Genomic DNA, 17,825 nt, shown 5'->3' with positions numbered 1-17,825 from the left:
CAATCCTGAGAAAGAAAAAACAGAGCTGGAGGAATCAGGCTCCCTGAGTTTGAACTATATTACAAAGCTACAGTAATCAAAACAGTATGTTATTGGCACAAAGCTACAGTAATCAAAACAGTATGTTGCTGGTACAAAAGCTACCATAATCAAAACAGTATGTTACTGGCACAAAACCAGAAATACAGATCAATGGAACAAGATAGATAGAGATAAACCCACACACCTGTGGTCACCTAATCTATGACAAATGAAGAAAAGACAGCCTCTTCAATAAGAGGTGTTGGGAAAACTGGAAAGCTATTAATACACATAAAAGAATGAAATTAGAATACTCTCTAACACCATGAACAAAAATAAAGATCTATTTAGGAAGAATACCCTTTGACATAAATCACAGCAAGATCTTTTTTGATCCACTTCCTAGAATAATGGAAATAAAAACAAAAACAGACAAATGGGATTAACGAAGCTTAAAAGTTTTGCACAGCAAAGGAAACCATAAACAAAACAGACAACCCTCAGAATGGGAGAAGGTATTGGCAAAAGAAGCAATCAAAAAGAGATTAATCTCCAAGATATAAAAACAGCTCATGCAGTTCAATATCCAAAAATCAAATAACCCAATCAAAAAAATGGACAGAAGATCTAAATAGAAGTTTGTCCAAAGAAGACATACAGATGAATAAAAATCACACGAAAAGATGCTCAACATCACTAATTATTAGAGAAATACAAATCAAAACTGGAATGAGGTATCACCTCACACCAGTCAGAATGGCCACCATCAAAAATTCTACAGACAAGAAATGCTGGAGAGGGCATGGAGAAAATGAAACACTCCTACACTGTTGGTGGGAATGTCAACTGGTATAGCCACTATGGAGAACAGCACAAAGGCTTCTTAAAAAATTTAAAATACAACTACCATGTGACCTAGCAATCCCACTCCTGGGTATATACTTGGAGAAAACCATAATTCAAAAAGATACATGTACCCCCGTGTTCACTGAAGCATTATTTACAATAGCCAGGACATGGAAGCAACCTAGATGTCCATCAACAGAGGAGTGGATAAGGAAAATGTGGGATATATATATATATATATATATATATATGTCCAAATATATATACATATATACACATACATATATATATATATACACACATATATATACACACAATGGGATATTAGTAATAACAAGAACAAAATAATGCCATTTGCAGCAACATGGATGGACCTAGAGATTGTCACACTGAGTGAAGTAATCAGACATAGAAAGAAAAATAACATATTTCTTATATGTGGAATCTGAAAAAAAGGGTACAAATGAACTTATTTTACAAAACAGAAGTAGAGGCACAGATGTAGAAAATAAAATTATGGTTACCAAAGGATGGTGGAGAGGGATACATTGGAAGATTGGGATTGATATATACATACTACTATATATAAAATATATAACTAATAAGGACCTGCTGTATAGCACAGGGAATTCCACTCAATATTCTGCAATAACCCACATAGGAAAAGAATAAAAAAAATAAAGGTGGATATATGTATATGTATAACTGATTCACTTTGCTGTATACCAGAAATGAACAGAAACTGACTATATAGAGCTTCTCCATCTTCAGCTGCAAAGAATAGAATCAATCTGATTTTGGTATTGACCATCTGGTGATGTCCAAGTGTAGAGTCTTCTCTTGTGTTGTTGAAAGAGAGTGTTTGCTATGACCAGTGCATTCTCTTGGCAAAACTCTGTTAGCCTTTGCCCTGCTTCATTTTGTACTCCAAGGCCAAATTTGCCTGTTACTTCAGGTATCTCTTGACTTCCTACTTTTGCATTCCAGTCCCCTATGATGAAAAGAACATCTTTTTTGGTTGTTAGTTCTAGAAGGTCTTGTAGGTCTTCATAGAACTGTTCAACTTCAGCTTCTTCAGCATTAGTGGTTGGGGCATAGACTTGGATTACTGTGATATTGAATGGTTTGCCTTGGAAATGAACAGAGATCATTCTGTCATTTTTGAGATTGCACCCAAGCACTGCATTTTGGACTCTTTTGTTGACCATGAGGGCTACTCAATTTCTTTGAAGAGATTCTTGCCCTCAGTAGTAGATATAATGGTCATCTGCATTAAATTCACCCATTCCAGTCCCTTTTAGTTCACTGATTCCTAAAATGTCGATGTTCACTCTTACCATCTCCTATTTGACCACTTCTAATTTACCTTGATTCATGGACCTAACATTCCAGGTTCCTATGCAATATTGCTCTTTATAGCATTGGACTTTACTTCCATCACCAGTCATATCCACAACTGGGTGTTGTTTTTGCTTTGGCTCCATCTCTTCATTCCTTCTGGAGCTATTTCTCCACTCTTCTCCAGTAGCATACTGGGCATCTACCGACCCGGGAGTTCATCTTTCAGTGTCATATCTTTTTACCTTTTCATACTGTTCAGTATACTGTTCATACTATTTCATACACCACCCTTATGGCAGAAAGTGAAGAGGAACTGAAGAGCCTCTTGAAAGTGAAAGAGGAGAGTGAAAAAGTTGGCTTAAAATTCAATATTCAAAAAACTAAGATCATGGCATCCAGTCACATCACAGCAAATAGATGGGGAAACAGTGGAAACAGTGAGAGACTTTATTTTCTTGGGCTCCAAAATCATTGCAGATGGTGACTACAGCCATGAAATTAAAAGACGCTTGCTCCTTGGAAGAAAAGCTATGACCAACCTAGACAGCATATTAAAAAGCAGAGACATTACTTTGCCGACAAAGGACCATCTAGTCAAAGCTATGGTTTTTCCAGTAGTCATGTATGGATGGACTATAGAGAAAGCTGAGTGCTGAACAATTGATGCTTTTGAACTGTGGTGATGGAGAAGACTCTTGAGAGTCCCTTGGACTGCAAGGAGATCAAACCAGTCAATCCTAAAGGAAATAAGTCCTGAATATTCATTGGAAGCAATGATGCTAAAGCTGAAACTCCAGTACTTTGGCCACCTGACACAAAGAACTGACTCATTGGAAAAGACCCTGATGCTGGGAAAGATTGAAGGCAGGAGGAGAAGGGGACGGCAGAGGATGAGATGGTTGGATGGCATCACTGACTCAATGGACATGAGTTTGAGCAAGCTCCAGGAGTTGGTGATGGACAGGGAAGCCTGGTGTGCTGCAGTCCATCGGGTCGCAAAGGGTCGGACACGACTGAGCGACTGAACTGAACTGAACTGAGAAACTAGCATCACACTGTAAATCTACTGCACTCCAATAAAATTTTTTTAAAAATAAGGATTCCACCTGTGCTTCCCTAAAACCACCTCATGGTCTACTAATGATTTGTGTCCTGCACAAGAGCCCCTCCCCGCTTTACACTCCCAATGCACTGGGGTGTAACCCTTTCATGAAAAGCAAAGCTGCCCATTACCCACTCTGCCTGCCAGAGTGATGGAGCCAGTCCCCAGACAGATGTGGTTTAGGCTCCCCCATCACATCCCATAATCATAGCGCTAGAAGGACCCAAGAGTGTAATCCTATTATGAGCCCCTGTGTGACAGACAGACATGCAGGGGCCCAGGGAGCAGAAGAGTTGTCCTTGATCACAAGGCTGGTGACAGCAGTTGTCAGGACTTCTTCCAGCCTTGCCTTTGTCATTGCCCCAGATGGACAGGTGACTATTTACATAACCAAAGACTGATGCTCACTGAAGGCCTCTATAAGAGGGACCGGGGTCTCACCCAACTCCACAGCAAGCCCTGTGAGGGTGGGAATCGTGGTGTCTGTTTGGTTCCCCAGGGTGAAGTCTGCTGGGCACATAGTAAGTGCTCAGGGAACAACCCTGAGATGTAACACCAAGGTCTGGATGATCGTCTCCTCTAGGGGGTTTGGGCAGGGAAGGGTCTGCAATTGCAAAGAGATATGCAGTACCTTCTGCTGTGTTTGTTGAAGTCTTTTTAAGTGGGATGATGGGTTTACTGCTGTTTCTCCTATTATTGTGTGCTTTGTTGTTGTTTGAAATATTTTTTAAAAATTAAATATATTTGTTAAATATTGATACATGAATAAATCCAGTACCAAATGGCAACCCACTCCAGTATTCTTGCCTGGAGAATCCCATGGACGCAGGAGCTTGGTGGGCTGCGGTCCATGAGGTTGCAGAGAGTCGGACGTGAATGAAGTGACTTCGCAGCAGCAGCAGCCTTATAGCAAATGTGCCTTCTCTCTGCTAATATAATGTTCTGTGCCCACCTCACACCTCTGACCCCTCTTTTCCAAGATGACCCCTGGTATGGTTGACGACAATCCTCTTTCCCAGTTTTCCCAAGTGTCTGTCTGATCACATGGTTGGTTGTCCCCTATGGCTAGTCCAGATACCTCTTAAAGTGCAGCATCCTCTAGGATGACCTCCTCCCCACTGAAAACCACACACACACAGAGGGGCAACATTTTCACTGGTGCAAACAGCGCAGGAGGAGAGATCCAAGTCAGTAGGGGTTCAGAGTTCTTATTTCATTTCCCCCAAATCACACACATGCCTTCCCGAGAAAGAGGCCCTTTGTGAAACATTAAAGGACAGACCAATTCTACCCCCACCCAATGAGAAAATGGACTTATTCTTCGCTTAGAGAAAATGTCAATAATTTTGGAGCCAGATAGAACTTCACATATCTTTCAGCTCAATACCTTATTTTATGAAAGAGCCCTGGAGGGCAATGACCAACCCAGGTTCACACACTGGGTGTGCAAAAGCATCTCTCTGAGCCAGTAGCAAGGTCACTGGGGGGCACTTTTCTCTAGCTTGTCTGCCTGCTGGTTCCTAGGAACCATCTTACTAGAAAGGCGTAGTGTAAATATTTTGCTAAGCAGCCAAGAGAGGAAACTTACCCAGGCTGAGTTGCCCTGCGCTGGGTGCTGGCCATGGACACAATGCTCAATGAGGGCCATTATCTGGGAAGGGAGGCTGTTTGTTCCGCTGCGGGTCGGTGCCAGAGCCCGGAGCCACCAGGCTTGCCACTCTGGCTGCCACACAGAAGAGTCTCCTTGCGCTCAGCAGACTCTGCAGTTATGCAATGCCGGGCCAGGAGGTGAACTCTCCCCGGACAGCAGCCAAGCCTTGTTGCTTCCTGCCTGAGTGTATCCATCTGAACAGGCTCAAAATTGAGGGCCTCAGTGTTTGCAGAAAATGCTCAGGCCCTGAACCTGCTGGTTTATTCCAGAGGGCATAGTGTGCCCATACCTGTAGCCCTGGCATCCTCCTCACGTGGTCCTGGGCCCCAGCACCACTCTCTGGCCTCATGACCACGCCCACTAGTCTGTGCTCCGGCCATTTCGTCTGCCTGGAACTCCCCTCTCCTTTCTCTTTCTCGGTCAGTTGTGTCTGGTTTAAGCCCTCCTTTTAAAGCACAAGTCCCACCTCACATTCTCAAAGCCTTCCCTGATCACCCTAGTTAAGCTGAAGCTGTGAGTTTTCAAGCCAGAAGAGACCTGGAAGTCATTGATCCAATGGCCCATTTTCCAGATGAGGAAACAGGCTTAGAGAAGTTGACAAGCCTGAGAGCAGCATGAGCTAATGTGAGCACCAGCAGGGCTCTCCTGCCTAATCTCCTTTTCTCACACTACATCTCCCATCTGTTGGTGGAACACGTCAGCTCTGCCTTCAGACTGCATGCAGAATCCAACCACTTTCCAAGCCTGCCACCCTGGCCACACTATCACCTCTTGACGATAGCACCAGCTTGCCATGCTACCCCGGCAGTGTGGTCTTCACACATAGCCAGGTGGCCTTTCTACAACATTCAGCAGACCAGGCCACTCCAGGGCTTGGAACTCCAGTAGCTTCTCAATTATCTGCACACGTTCACCCTGTGCCATCATCTCTCCAGCCTCTGTTCCTCCTCTTCCCCCACCCCGAGCCCTCCAGTCACACTGGCCTCCTTGCTGTTCCCAGCTGGCAGGTTCCCACCTCTGCCCAGAACACTGTTCCCCAGATGCCCCAGGGCTCACTCCCTCACCCCTTCACTATTGTTTGTTGTTTAGTCACTAAGTCATGTCCAACTCCTTTGGAACCCCAGGGACTGTAGCCTGCCAGGCTCATCTGTCCATGCCCAGGTCTTTGCTCAGATGCCACTTCTCAGGCAGGCCCATCCTGACCACCTGATTCGTTTCCTGATGCCATCTTGTCACTGTCACCACACACTTCATATAAGTAAACGATAATATCTTCATACTTCTTTTATAGATAATAGATTTGTATCTTTAATATTGCATAAAACAGTGTGTGATAAGGTGAGAACATATTTGTCTATTTTCCCCCTGCAAGAGGCAGGCATTTGTGTGTTTTGTCACCTTAAATGGTTGTTGTTGTTGTTCTTGTTCAGTCTCTCAGTCATGTCCAACTCCTTGTGTGTCTTAACGACTTCATGACTCTTAAACAGTACGTGGCAACTTCTGTCCAGACAGGGTGGGTTTTAAGGATAATATACCCCTGTTAGGGTGGATAACAGTGATGGAGGTCCTGGTGTCATTGTGGCATAGTGTGTGTGAGTGTGTGTGTGCGCGAGTTAGGAGTTGGGGGAGGGGATGAGTTTAGGGGCACATGCAGGATCAGCGAAATGAGAGACTCTGAAGGCTCCCGGGAGGCCAGCTGGGAGACTGCCCAGGTGCTATATTTACAAGGACTTATGGGGGAAACACCCAGACATCCGGGCCTCAGTGCTTCCCCAACCCGGCCCAGGCAGAGCTGGCCAAGAATGGCTCATTCACAGAGGCTGCCCAGACGGGGCAGTGAGGGCCCAGGCACAACTGGCTCCTCCCTGCTTTTAGGCAACTTGAATCTGCAAGCCCAGGAATCTTTCTGTTTCTTGAAGCTCTCCAGTGGGTGAGTGGTAAGCCCCACTGGGGTTGGGGGCCTCAGCTAAGATCCTCTGCACAGAGCTCTATTCCCCAAAAGAAATATCTGTCGAATGAATAAAGAGGGAAGTGGAAGGGAAGGGGAACAGTTAGGCATAGGAGAGGAAAGGTGAAGGCTCCAAGCAACAAAGGGATCCCCAGGAAACATGCCAACCAGAACCGGGCAGAGCCCGAAGGGCAGGGCTTGTCCTGACAGGTAGGACAGGCGGGCCCAGGATTCATTCGCTCGCCCATACCTGCAGCTCCGCTGGCCGGGAGCACAAATCCCAAGCAAACAGAAACTCGTGATTTTAGTTTCATTTGGATTGACATTTTTATTTACCTATGGCACAGTTTCTCTGAGGTTGGCTGGTTTTATTCTAAAGAGGGGCCCAAGCTGAGCTACCCAGGTGACTGACTGTTGAAATCTCTCTTTTCTTTGTCTGTCCTGGCCCATCCTGACTCGGCTCCTGGCCCTCTGAGCACTTCTTCTCTGACTCTTTCACCCGAGCCTTTTCTTCCTGGATGCCTGTGCTCATTCCTCAGGCTTTGGTCCTTAATCCCCTACTTGTCTCTCTCGACATTTCTCACCTTATCCCACCAGCAGCTTCCACAGCTGCATAGATCACCAGCCCTGTTGCTGGAACTCCCCAACCCTGCATTTCCAGCTGCCAGCATCTTGGCTTGGCATCCCGCTGGCCTCTCAAACTCAATATACTTAGCACCAAACTCATCTTTTCTTCTCCTCCTCTGCCTCTGGTATTACCATTCTGCTAAACCTCCAGGCTTGCAACATCAGAACTACCTCAGAACTCCAGTCTCCTCTGCCCCCATATTGTCCATCCATCCACCCATCCCACCCATTTGCTCATTTGTTCAACATCTGGGGGCTTCCCTGGTGGCTCAGACGGTAAAGGATTTGCCTCCAATGCAGGAGACCCAGGTTCAATCCCTGGGTTGGGAAGATCCTCTGGGGAAGGGAATGGCTACCTACTCCAGGATTCTTGCCTGGAGAATTTCATGGACAGAGAAGCCTGGCTGGTCCATGGGTCACATGGAGTGGGACACAACTGAGTGACTAACACTTTCACTTTCTCGCTGTCTTGGCCCTGGGGACAGTCCCCATGAGTCCTCCTCCCTCTGTGAAACCTCTAGGACCACCCCAGGCCATGTTCCAAAACTAGTCAGGCCTATATCTCCAAGTAATTTGCAGTATGACCTTGGGCAAGTCACTTGCTGTTTCTGAGCTTGGCTGTCCTCCTCTGCTTTGGGAGAAGATAAGAATTCCTACCTTGCCTCTCCTTAGCCTGGCGGTGATACCCACAGGTGATGTCCATGTGAAGATCATCAGTTTATGACCATCACCCCCAAACATGTTGCAGCCTCTTATAGACCGTGGCCTTAACCCCCCTGCAGCTCCTAGCCTCCAGTCTGAGACAGAATCCTAGAAGCTGCATTTTAAAGTAACAGCCCAAGCAATTCTGTTGGAGTAGAGAGAGAGCTTGGAGTAGAGAGAGAGCTGTGGATCACACTTAGGGAAATTCTGGCTCACATGAGAAAGTCCAAATTCCCTAACGACCCACCCCAGTCCCTGATCAGACCCTCACCCTACTGGTCTGTCAATTCATCACCCTGAACCCAAAACTGAGTCTGATCTTCTCCTGCCATTTCCCCAGCACAGAAAACCTTCCTGACCTCCCTGTCTCTGACTGTCTTTTGTCTACACTGTAAGGTCCGACTCAAATGCCTTCTCCTTCCTCTGATTTGTAATCAGTACCCTGGCTGGCTTTTCACCAGCTCACATTCTAGCTTCCTAACCAGTCTAAGTTCCCCGAGGGTACCCATCTGCCTCACAGATATTTGTGTTCAAACACAAATGCTTATTGAGCATCTACAAAGGCCGAAGCTGCACTGCAGTGTCATAGGAAGGGGGAAGGCAGAGTCCCTGCCTGGGGATGCCCTCTTTAACAGTGAAAACAGAGTAGGGGTGAAGACAGGGGACCACAGAATCCCAGAGCAAAGGTTCCTAATGCCATGGGGGAGGGGCACACTGGAGGCAGAGGAGGAAAGTCCAGAAAGAATGTGCAAGGGGTCAAGCATGAGGAGTTCCACCAGAGCCGGGGAGGAGGAGTAAGAGGGATGGAGATGATAGGAACCGCTGGGCTGGGAATGCTGAGCTAAGGAGTTAGACTCGTCCTGTAGGTCAGGGGTTGGCAAATCCAGCCCGCTGCCTGTTTTTGTCCATGAAGTTTTACTGGAATTCAGGCACGCCCGTTCTTCTACACAACACATTGTTCAAGGCCGCTTCCACATTACAATGGCAAAGATGAGTAGCTGCAAGAGGCTGTACGGGGGGCGGCCGAGCTTAAAAGATTTACATCTGGCCATTTTGAGAAAGTTCTGCGGATCCCGGCCATAGTGGTTGAAAACTGTGGGTGGATTTTAAGTAAGAGACAGCATGGTCAGATTGGTGCTTCATCTTTGTATTACTCTGGGCCAGCACAGGGATGGGCTGGAGCAGACAAGCCGACAGGAAGGGAAGATGGCTGGGAGGCTGCTGTAATGAACTGTCCAGGTGAGGGGATGGCTATCACAATTGCTGTTGATTGAGAGGGTTACTAAGAGTTGCTGCGTGCCCGCTTCAGGTTAAGCCTTTCACACGTACTCCCTCATTTAATCGGCACAGCCACTGCAGGTAGTGTTGTTATCCCCATCTCACAGACGGGGCCCAGAGACGGGAAGCAGCTTGCCCAACGACACACAGCTGGGAAGCAGCAGAGTTGGGATGCAAAATGCCAAGCTCAGGGTCTCTGGGCTCAAGCCTGTTTGCTTGTTGACAGATCCCTTCAAGCTTAGCTGAGAATTCACGGAACACAAGTCTTCGGCAGGAGAAAATCGATCTGCGTCGAGTCGGGCAGGAAGTGGGAGGCAGGCGTGTGGCTATTTTGGAAGAGCGACATGAAAAACCACGAAACTTCCTACCTGTCCCGTTTTGCTCCCATCTGTCCTCGGAAACAAGGCTGCCCCTCTCTTAGATGAAAAGGTGTTTCTCCCCACACAGTGGCTCTGCCGCTGGTGGTGGGAGGGAGCACTAAGCTTAGCACACGCTGGCTATTTTTAAAGGGCTATATAAACAAACAGGGCTATGTAAATAAGAAAAAAAAATGAGGTCATCCTTTTAAAATCTAAAAATGTTCTTTTTCTATGGGGTGAGCAGCAAAACCTCAGAAAGAACTCATGCTTTTTTATCTGTGAGAGGCCTTCTCCAGCCCACAGCCTCCCGAAGCCACCAGCCTGCCCCTCCCTTCTCTGTGCCCACCAAGGGAAGGCAGGGGGCCCGGGAGCTGGGACTCCTGGGTTTTATTCCTGGCTGTGTGGGCTTTGCCTTGAATGCCCAAAGCCACTGTCCAACCCCAGTCACCCCCTCCTTGGGGCCTTGACATCTGTCCCCATTCAGGTCACTGGCAAGTACTGTCCATGCTCACGTGTTCTCCTGCATAAATCGATTTAGTGAGCTGACCCAGAGGACCCCTCTGTCACCCATTTTCATCTCCCTTGCTCCCTTCCCCTGTCTGGATCTGCTGACTGGCCTCAAAGGCCCTCAGCATGATGATTAGAAGCGGTTTGTATGTGCCTTCCACATCCTCCCCTACCATTTCTTTGAGCATATTTTAATCTTCTGGACCTTTCCTTCTGAGCCTATGGCTGGAAGTTGTTAGAGCAGCCCTAGAGAACTGTGTTTAGGTCATCAATAGTTAGGAAACACCTCCCAGCTTCAGCAGGGGCTCCTGGGACTTCTCTGTGTTTCCCAAGTACTTTTTCTATTACTGATGCCCCTCCGCTGCACCAGGAGCCTCTCTGCCATTGACAGCATCACCTCACTTCTGTCCTCTGCCATCTTTCACTACTTTCTCCTCGGCCTCCCAACCCCAACCCTCAGCATCCTTGGCTCCATCGTTATCCTTCAGCACAGAAAAGAGAACCACCAATATTTGCTGAAGGACCGGTTTTCAAATCGTGTCCTGCAGAGGTGTTTCAGAGGTTCTTCAAATGTCATGTGAGAATTTTATCCTAAAAATATAGTTTGACTCCTGTTAAAACTGTTAGGGAAAACAGACCTGCACATCCAAAGGTGTTCGATGGCACACTTAACAACGGATGTGGCCAGCTGAATGTGGTTTGTGCAGATCTTGGTGGATCTGGAACTTCAGGATTGAAATGTGTCTTCAACTAGAAAGATTGGAGCTCTTTACTGGGCATCTTTATGTTGTTGTTTTTGAAATTCAGGACGATACACACTTCTGTAAAACCACACAAACAAGTACATGCTAAAGCTTTCAGTGATATGAGAATGGATTACATGGATTACCACAAAGATGTCACAAATGACTGTATGCTTCCTGAGTGTTGTAAGAAGAAGGAATTCAAGCAAATGTTTGATACTGTTAGTGATGCAAACCAGAATTCCCGTCTCCTCCTCCCCAAATGTCCACATAACATTAAACTAAAGGCTCATCCTGGGCTGCACAGTTGGCTGTGAGAAATCTGTTACTAATTCACATCGTTTTATTGACACGATTTAGAACTTTCTTAATACCATGCAACCGAGCCAAACAAAACAAAAAAAGACCAAGTGATCCTGGATGTTACAGCTGATATACCGATTCAACGACCATTTAGAACAGACACCAGCAAACTTCTTCTATACAGGGCCAAAGAGTAAATATTTTTGGCTTTGTGGGACAGACAGTCTCTGTCACAACTCCTCAACTCTGCCATTAGAGTGGGAAAGTCGCCATAAATAATGTTTAAACGAATGGGATGGCGGTGTTCCAAAAAGATTTCATTTACACAAATCAGGCAGCAGCCTGGGTTAGGCCCATAGGCTGCAGTTTGCTGATGCCTGATCTAGACCCTGAGCTTCTAATATTTTTATGCATCAAAGCTGAATCATTGCTCTGTTAATGGATGCTCATAATAAATAGATGTTAAAATTCTGAACTTAGAAAATAAATGGGTGTTAACAAACTACCACTTTAACTTGGCATTCCGTGCAGGATTTGACTTTTTTAAATGGCTTCTAAAACTCTAAAAGCTTGAAAACTACTAGCAGAAAGCTTTGCTGCTGAGAAAATGCTTTCATACCCATTTCCAAATTAGATTCACCCTCTAATCACTCATTCAGAAATCACATTTATTCTGGAGAGAGCCCCAGTCCAGGACTGTACTAAATGCAAGGGGCCATGACTCCACAAATATATAATCCAACATATTCATTTCCAAGCCTCAAATGGTGCTAATTACCACCCCCCATGCCCCCACCACCGCTGGCATGAGGGATTCTGCAAGGCCACTGAAGGCTGGCACATGGCTGGCTCCTGCCTGGCACCCCTGCCAGCCTGGGCCTGAGCTCTCCACCTCACTCAGATGCCAGGTATTCTAGCTTCCCCGCTGGTGGCTGGGGGAACCTGTGCCAGCAGTGGGCCCTGTGCGCCTGGACACTTCAGAAGCACTGAGTCAGCACCCCATTAGTCACATATGCTTGTGTTCCCCAGAGGGAGCACGGGAAGGGGTGGGGACAAGATTTCTTGCTGGAACTGACAGCTCGTTTCCCTCTGGGTCAGTCCCATCTCCTAAAGATTCTTCCATGCAGCTGGCAGGGACTCCGTGGACAAAAAAAGAGAGTGTGAGAGTAAAGTAGGAGAGGGCTAGTGCCAGGTCTGGGGAGGATTCTCCATCTGCATTCCCCACAACAGTGTCCCCATATCTCTGCCTGCAACCCTCAGAAGTTTCTATTTCCAGCTTAGTTCAGATATCTACTGTACACCAAGCTGCCTAATTCCAGATCCTGCCCTGAGATTGCCAGTGGAGCAGACCATGTATGCGATGGATATGAAAGGAGACAAATGCTAAATCAAGGTACCACAAGGTATCCCAGGATGCCGAGGAAGGGGGACCCATTCGTACGTATTATGATACTACTGATTTCTATCAAAACACAGATATCCCTGGGGCAGGAGTCATCCTTGAAGATGTTACTGCCATTCTTCAGGAAGCATGTTAGTGGAGAAGAAAGTGCTGGATCTTTTGTAGCCAGAGGCTCCGCTCCTTGCTAGATGTGTGACTCTTTAAATTACTGGACCTCTCTGTGTTCAGTTTCCTTATCTGTACAAAAGCGGCAATAGCACCAGCCTCACTGGGGTTTCTGCAGGACTAAATCTTGTCTGCAATGTGTCCAGGCCCTGTGTGCAGCATCAACCCTTAATTTCACCCTAACTCTCTCTGATGAACTCAGGCACTGGGATCAGGAGGCAGAGCCTGGCTGACTCGTCACAGGGCTGCAGTGAGGAGGGCAAAGTGGCACAACCTGCTTGCATGAGTTGTAGGGCTGCCCACCTTGGGGAGCCCTGGCTAGGTGTCTGGCAACATCCCAGGGCCTCACCAGTACGTGCTCAGCAGCCCTGTGAGGCAAGGGCCACGACTCCTATCTCCCAAGCAAGAAACATGAGGCAGAAACTAAGCAACCTGCCTCCTAAACCAGTAAATGCTGAAGCTGGGATTTGAACTTGGGAAGATCCAGAGGCTCCACTATTAAGTTCCACATTTACACCTCCCCTCAAACTAGGCTCAAATGCCAAGGCACCCTTCCTTAGAGTCCGGGGGATAATTCCTCCACCTCTACTGGAGAACCCTGATCATAGCCTGGGTCTAAGGGGTCCACGTGGCACTGCTGAGCTGTGCGCAGAGGCCCAGGCCCAGGCCCCCGACAGTTCAGACAGCTACAGAGAGGCTGTCTCTGAGGGTTGCCAGAGGCCCTATCCTCCTCTCTGTAGGTGAGAAAACTTCTGCCTAAAGGAAGAGAAAGAGAACCGCTCATGGCACACCAGGCTGGGAAGCACCCGCTGGGACTCCCAGCTGAGCCCACAGACCCAAACACAGGACAGGCATCTCCAAGGGCCCCAGAGAGAGGCCCCAAGCACCCAGACCTCGGCTAGACCAACATAAAAATACAGATCCCTGTGTCCCCAGCCCCCGAGAGCCTGATGCAGAGAGCATGTCTGGGTGGGTTAAAAAAATCTATTTTCTTCCCTTTTTTTTTTAAAAACCCAGGCACTCCTTCCCTCCCTCTCCTTCTCCCTGGATGATTCTGATGTACTCCATGGCCAGACAAAACATCCAAAGATTTATATTCCTGACCCAAAGAGCTTCTAACAGAACACACCTAAACTGAACCACAGCCTGAACTTATAACCTGAAACCACAACTCATACCTGAAGAGCTAAAAATGATTTAAATGAAATATATATATATATATATATATATATATATATATATATATATAGAGAGAGAGAGAGAGAGAGAGAGAGAGAGAGAGAGAGAGAGCACCTAGCCATGCTGGGGCCTTTCCCAGGCCCATTTTGTCAGTCTGTCTGAAGGTGGGGCCCTGCCATTGAAATTTTTAAAAATTCCAGGTGATTCTAATATGCAGGCCAAACCGGGAACCCGATATCGTTTCTTCACATCCAGGAGGACCCTGAAAGATGCTGCTCTGTTATGATCCTCTGACTAGGGAGGTGGCGTTGTAGCCAAGAGCCATCGGGGTGCGGGGGCACAGAGAAGTGGGTGGAGCTCTGGCCAGCAGGAGATACAGTGAGGCTGGTATGAAGGGATACTGTGGTCCCTTAAGAGGAGTTGTTGCCAAGGACAGAATGGAAACTGAGGGACTGGAGAGACAGAACTGCATCTGAGGGGAGACAGTGTGTGGCAGTAAAAGAGTGTTGATTTTCAAGGTTTCTACTGTACTCCCGACCAAGGAAGTCCCGAGGAGGTCCAGCTTTCACAGAGGCTCAAGGAAGGCATCATCATCAAACCTCGTCACCATTATCATCCATTTTACCATCATCACCACCATCATCATCACCATCATCCATTATAAAGAGGAGGGACTCTAGCAAGCTCAGGCAAGAAAGGCCACGTGGAGCCCCCAGCAAGCGTATTTGAGGACCACCTGTTTCCTACCTGTGTTGAAGGCACCACTTGCGATGACCAAAACTAAAACGCTGTTCTCTTTGAAAACCAGCGTTCATGTCCACTCCTGTGGCAGCTGCCTCCTCTCACACTCTGTTCTTCCCTCTGCAAGGGAGAGCTCGCCTGGCCAGTATCTCTCGAGGCTCCTCCATGAACTAGTTGGAGGCTGCCGGGTTCGTGCTTCGAATCCTGCAGGGGATGGTCAAGAAACATGATCAAAGAGTTTGCCTGGTCAACTTCTTTACACATAGAACAATATCCGCCTGGTCCCAGATGGCCCAGGCCCCCAGCTTCTCCCAGGCTGCTTGTCTTGGGGCAGGGACAGATTCCCAAGTGGCCTGGGGAGAAGGTGTGGTGTGGTAGCCCCGGTGCCTACCATGTTCTACCTTGTATCAGACACCAAACTTCTCTGAGCCTCTATTTCTTCATCAGCAAGCAGGCAGAATTCTAAGATGGTGCTTAGGTTTCCTGTCTCCCTGGTGAACACATCCTGCATGATCCTCAGGACTGTGAATATGATGGATCTTACTCTTACCATTAGGTTATGTTATAGGCACACTTGACCTTAAATAGGGAGATTATTCCATGGGCTTGACCTAATTGAGAAAATCCTTTAAAAGCAGAGTTGTCTCTGGTTGATCACAAAAGAGGAAGTCATAGGGCTTAGAATCAGGGGAAGAATTCGCCATGCACTTGCTGACTTGCAGATGGAGGAGGCTGTCTGGTAAGGACCTGAGGGCAGCCTCTTGGAGCTGAGAGTAACCCTCTGCTGAACCCTGGCAACACCCTAGGACATGGATTCACACAAGTGAATGAGTCTGGAAAAGTGAAATTTCCCTCTGAGCCTTCAGATGAGAACTCAGGCTACAAATACCCTGATTGCAGCCGTGAGCAGAGAACCCAGCCACTCTGTGCCAGACTTCAGAACTATAGGACTTTGAGCTTACAAAGGAGGCTTGTTTTTAGCCATTGGGTTGGAGGTAATTTGTTACACAGCAAGAGAAAACCAAGACAACCTGCAAAAGTGACTCATAGTGGGGCCTGGGTGAGAATTAAACACAATAATAGACATAAGAGCTCATTGTACTCCCCAAATCACCAAACAAAACAGAGCATTGAGGGCCAAGGGAGGCAACGTTTACTGCATCAGTTTTTAATAACCAACTTACCGGGCTGATTTAAGAATCAAACAAGAACATGCAGAGGAATGTGTTTCATGATCTAGAAAGCCTAGGCATTCTAGTTGAATCTAGAGTCACCACTCTGTACTCTGGTGTGTCTGCTGGAGGCAATGTGAAATGGCAACTGAGTGTGGGTATCCTGGCTCCTAGGGCCAGGATACCTGGGTTCTACTTAAGGCCTTCTCCTCATTACCTCTGCTTTGCAAAGTTGCTGAGCCTTGCTGTGCCTGATAAGAGGGGCTAAGAATGACAAGTAGCTCCCAGGGGTTTAACGATTCCATACACCTAAAAGGTCTGGACCAATCCCTGGCACGTGGCTCGGTCCATGTCATACTATGGATACTATTTCATTATTCTAGTAATTTAGGTCTGGGGTAACCTGCATGCAGGTCTGGGGCACTGTTACCTTTCTTCTTTCGGGCACCATGTTTTTATTGACACAGCTTTGGAATAGTTCATGTTTTGGCAACTACATCCTACTGCTGATTCCTATGAAGGCACAGCTAACCAAGACCCCTCTGCTGTCCCCTCCCTGCTTTATCCACTGCTCTCAAATCCAGCCAGCCCCATCCCACACTCCAGAGCAGCATCACACCACCACCCAGAAGTGTAATGGAACTTGCTCTGTGGCTCCTGTCTATTCTTTCCTGATTCTGTTGTCCAAGTCATCCAAACTTCTTATGACTTCACATTTTTCTACCATCCCCAGATCTGACCTCACGCCCTCCAATAGATCTCAAATTATTAATAAAAAGAGTTATCTCTATCCCTTCCAGTATAGAAATACCAAGATCTCAGAACATGTTATCTTATAAACATAGTCCATGCTTTCCCACCTCTGAACTTTGTTCACATCTACTCCCCTCCCCTATAACCATGTCTACCTGGCCAAATCCTACCCACCTTTCTCAGAAAGCTCAGCCAGCTCACCCCAAACTGGACTCAAGTCCTGCCTCCCCAGAATATCCACAGCACATTTGCTGGCCTCTCAGAATATGTAACAGCACCCTCTCTTCCCACAGATTCCAGGAGTCTTAAAGCCTTGGTAGGGCTTTCCAGGCAGCACAGTGGTAAAGAACCTGCCTACCAATGCAGGAGTTACAGGAGATGCAGGTTCAATCCCTGGGTCGGGAAGATCCCCTGGAGCAGGGCATGCCAACCCACTCCAGTATTCTTGCCTGAAAAATCCCATGGACAGAGGAGCCTGGCAGACTATAGTCCATGGAGTCACAGAGTCAGACACTACTGAGCAACTGAGCGCACACACAAAGCATACACCTGGGGCGGGTCATCTGACTCATTCCCCTACCCCTAGAGCTGGCATGGTGTGTCCCACACAGTCAGCATAGAACAATTCTCTTTAGAACCTAATTTGGCTGTTTGTTCATTTAACTGATGTGCATTCAGTGCCTACTTGGGGCTAGGCTGGGTAGTAGATCCTGGAGATAAAAGACAGCAAAGATTCAGTCCCTCCCTTCAAGGGGATCACAGCTGGCGGTGAGGACGTGGGAGGGGCAAGAAGTCAAAGAAATGCATTATAGCATCCTTGGTTCTAAGCTGCCATGTGGTAAAGGTGTAAAGGAAGGAGCAGTCAGTTCTGATGGTGTCGAATGTGTGAGAAAGAGAGAGGGCGTTTCAAACAAAGGGCGCGCCCCCCAAACTGACCGAACGTTCAAGAAATTGCACTCTGTCCCTCTGGTTAGAGCTGAGGGGC

The 17,825-nt window shown here is 47.3% G+C and overlaps 1 protein-coding gene across 1 annotated transcript in view; it reads right to left on the bottom strand.

Moving 5' to 3' along the window:
* The window catches only part of HIVEP3 (HIVEP zinc finger 3), a 410,518-nt gene that overhangs the window by 79,964 nt on the left and 312,729 nt on the right, over window positions 1–17,825 (bottom strand). Inside the window, exon 3 of the mRNA XM_081492346.1 lies at window positions 14,922–15,119. The gene's annotated coding sequence lies outside the window, so the exon portion shown is untranslated. The remainder of the gene's footprint in view (window positions 1–14,921; window positions 15,120–17,825) is intronic.

This window comes from Giraffa tippelskirchi, chromosome 5 (genome assembly GCF_054371585.1).
Source record: "Giraffa tippelskirchi isolate mGirTip1 chromosome 5, T2T-mGirTip1v1.2.pri, whole genome shotgun sequence".
Classification (NCBI taxonomy): Eukaryota; Metazoa; Chordata; class Mammalia; order Artiodactyla; family Giraffidae; genus Giraffa; species Giraffa tippelskirchi.
The sequence above is the reverse complement of the archived record's forward strand: the minus strand, read 5'-3'. Positions and strand labels throughout refer to the sequence as shown.